This window comes from Pteropus vampyrus, unplaced genomic scaffold (genome assembly GCF_000151845.1).
Source record: "Pteropus vampyrus isolate Shadow unplaced genomic scaffold, Pvam_2.0 Scaffold348, whole genome shotgun sequence".
NCBI classification, from domain to species: Eukaryota; Metazoa; Chordata; class Mammalia; order Chiroptera; family Pteropodidae; genus Pteropus; species Pteropus vampyrus.
The window spans coordinates 702,939-706,628 of NW_011889129.1; positions in this window are offsets into that span (position 1 = coordinate 702,939).

Consider the following 3,690-nt stretch of genomic DNA (forward strand, 5'->3'; position numbering starts at 1 on the left):
GATTATATTGTGCATACATTTTTGATATGCGCCTTTTTCGACAGACTGTTTAACATAAGCACCTTATGTTACTAAGGACTTTGCATATTTATCATTTTAAAAATCATTGTAATATTGCGTTGACACTTCCCTGTTTCAAAGAGCATAGCTCTTGGGAATGACAGATAATCCTTTGTGCTGGTAGAAGCTCGTATCTGAAAATGCTTTCAGGACAATCCAGAATTTCTTCTCACCACCCAATCAATCACCCTATCAAAATTCTACCCTTCTTCATGCCCCAGCTCAAATCCCCCCTCCTCCGGGAAGCCTGACCACCTCCAGGGAAATCTCCTTCTTTAAACTGCCAAGGTACTTGTTATCTAGTCTGCCTCTTTTTACAGCTATTTGTGTTCATTTCTTTTCTCCCCTGGTACACTATAAATTTGAGAGGACAAGGACCTGTCTCTAGAGACCCCGGAAAATACTAAGTGCTCCATAAGCAATAAGTAAATAAATTTGAAAGACTGCTTTTTATTCTTTGCTTCCTGCCTTACCAGTAGTGTTTGTCTATATAATTAAGTCACATATGGGCTTTCACCCAAATTGAAGGTTCTCGAATGGAAACGCATTCTGTTTGTCCATAATTGCCACATCCAGAAATCAGGAACATGACCACCCCTGCTGTCCCTGTTAATAGATTTGATATGTAATTTGAAGGCTGGATTAAGGACTGTTTGGGCTCTAAAAATAATGATTCATATTTATTGGGGATCTACAATGTGCTAGATAACAGATTAAGCAGTTAGCATGCATCTGTGATTAAACATGGTAAGAGAAAAGCAATTTAGTTTCCTCATTTTACATCTAAAGAAACTGAGTCTTAACCAAGTTATATATGGAGGAACTAGGACTCCAACCCAGATCTACCTGAGTCTCATATTTTCACTTCTAGGCAAGACTGCCTCTGCAGAAATAAAAGTGTAAAATCTAAATCTTGATTTCCAACTCTCAGTTCCATATTGCAAAACTAGTTCTCCATCAAATGGCTCACACTTGTGAATGTACATTTACTGGTAAATACAAAAGAACAGTAGACAATATTTAAAGGAAAGATAAGGAAGAAATCCATAATTTTACCACCTAACAAATATTATCATTTTGAAGTACTCTTTTCCAGTCTTTTCCCATATTTTAAAAGCCTCAGACAGCTGTGTATGTGCTTTTAAGCAAAGGAGTTAATTTAGTGATAAAGACAACAGTGGCACCAAAGACAAACGTCATCTCTTCTGCAGTTTTGTCTGGGGCTCATCTTTCATCATATAGAAACCTGGAAATATGACAAAGATTAAAGTGTAATTAACAAGGAGTTGATTTCCTTCACATTTGAAGATAGCTTGTGTGCAGAAGGGAACTCTTGGATGAAAAGGGGGCAGAAGTTAATAGCACTGGTTTGTGCTTTGAGTATCACGTTATGTTTACAGCTGCTGAATGTGCAGCAAAAAGTAAAATATAATTTACTAGAAAATATTGAACTTTTAAAATTCCTAATTGTTCAGTTATTAGAAGTCCATTTTTCTGGAAAAGACATCATGCAAACGTTTTTCTCATTGGCAAAATAATAGTCTCCAAAGATGCCTACACCCTAATCCCTGGGACCTGTGAATATGTTACCTTACACGGCAAATTTGCTATGTGATTAAGGATACAGACTTTGATATGGGAAGATTATGCTGGATTATCCAAGTGAACCGAACCTAACCACATGAATCCTTAATTTCCTAGTTGTGGTTGAATAGAGATTTGACTACGGAAGAAGGGTCAGACAGAGAACCAGTGAGATGGTAGTTGAGGACTTAGCCTGTCATTGTTGGCTTTAAATATGGAGGTCAGGGGCTCTGAGCCAAGGAACATGGGCAGCCTCTAGAAGCTGAAAGGTCAAGGAAATGAATTTTCCTCTAGAGCTTCCAGAAAGCCAACACTTTGAGTTCACCCCAGTGAGACCCATGTCAGATTTCTGACCTATAAAACTGTAAGATAATTATTTTGTGTTGTTTTCAATCACTAAGTTTGTGGGATTTGTTATGGCAGCAACAGAAAACTAATTTTCTTTATTTTTCTTCCTCCCTCTCTCTCCTACTCTTTCTCCCTCTGTCAATTGTGTCCTTATTGACTAGTGTACGTGACTGTGCTATACTTGATTTTCCAGTCCCTTGTATATCCTTGAATTCCTCAAACAGAGACCATCTTCCCAAGCTCAGTCACTGCAGGAAGTTTCCTGGACTTGCTCAATTCTCAGATCTACTCATCTCAAAAAGAAAATAAGAAAAGAAACAGAAACTCTAGGTGTCGCTCTTTACACTGGCTAAAGGGACTGATGACAGAAATATTGTCTGTCTTGTTTATTGCTGGATCCCCAACACCTAGAATAGTGCTTGCTGCACAGTAGTAGCTCAATAAACATTTGTCGATGGATGGATGGATGATAATTTAAAAACTTGTATCTTTTTCCCAAGCCATGTGCTGTAGCCCTTTCCTGCTACTGACTCTCTGAGTCTTATCATGACCCCATCTTTCCCCAGAGAGAGGGGTGAATGAAGTGAGCCCACTGGGGTAAAACTGAGGTTGCAATTGGCACAGGAGTAGTCAAATGGCCAGTGAAGAACTTGTGTAAATATAGCTTATGCTGTGCCTGGTGACACAAATATAGTTTCCTTAATCATTTATTAAACCAAAATTAAGTCTACTACGTGCAGCACTCTCTGCCATATTCCAAAAACACAAAGATAAGTAGGACACAGTCACTGCTATCCCAACCTTGACAACCTAGGAATGACCGTTGGCTGCTTACAATGTGATGGACACTTTTTTTTTTTACATACAATGATCTCATCTAAGTCTTAGAACAATGATCCAGAAAAACAGGTATTATTAGTCTCATTTTATGGATGAAAAAACTGAGCCTGGAAAGTTAAATAACTTATACAAACGGCAAGTCAGTGATTCATGCCAGGCTTGGAATCCAGCTCCATCTGGCTCTGAAAGCATATAATAACTACTCACATGGCATAGTGACTTTACAGTTTACAAAGCGCTTTTATCATACATGATCTAACTCCTTCTAACATGTTTAGGAAATAGGTATTGCTATACTCATTTTACCAAAGAGAAAATTCAAACTCAACTATTTGCCCAAGGCAGAAAGTTCTTAGGAAGATCTACATTAGAATGCAAAGTGAGGCAAATGGTACTGCTAGCGCTGAAGCTCATGCCAGGTGAAAATTTGTTAATTAGAGTCGTGTTTATTCTGTGCAGTCAGTTATAATCATTTGCTTGATCTGGGGCCAGAAATTTCATAATCATCCTCGAGTATCGTGTTGGATATATCCTGCACATTTCTTACGTTAGAAAAGTCCCACTTTATTAACATGACAATGGTGCTCATTAAAACTCATAGTCTGACTAGTTACCTTTTACAATAGAAACGACAGTTCCCCAACTACTCACTATGCTACAATCTTTCTCCTTTGCAACAAGACTTCTTTGGCCTTTCATGATTACATAAACATCGAATCAAATCAGCCCTGGGTTAAAAAGAGGCTTGATATTTATCAAGGTAAAAATTCCTTAAGGGTAATGATCACTTCTTTACGCACATCTGTATCTTTCATAGTATCTAGGACATGGCATTCGTTGAGTGAATGAGTGAGTGAG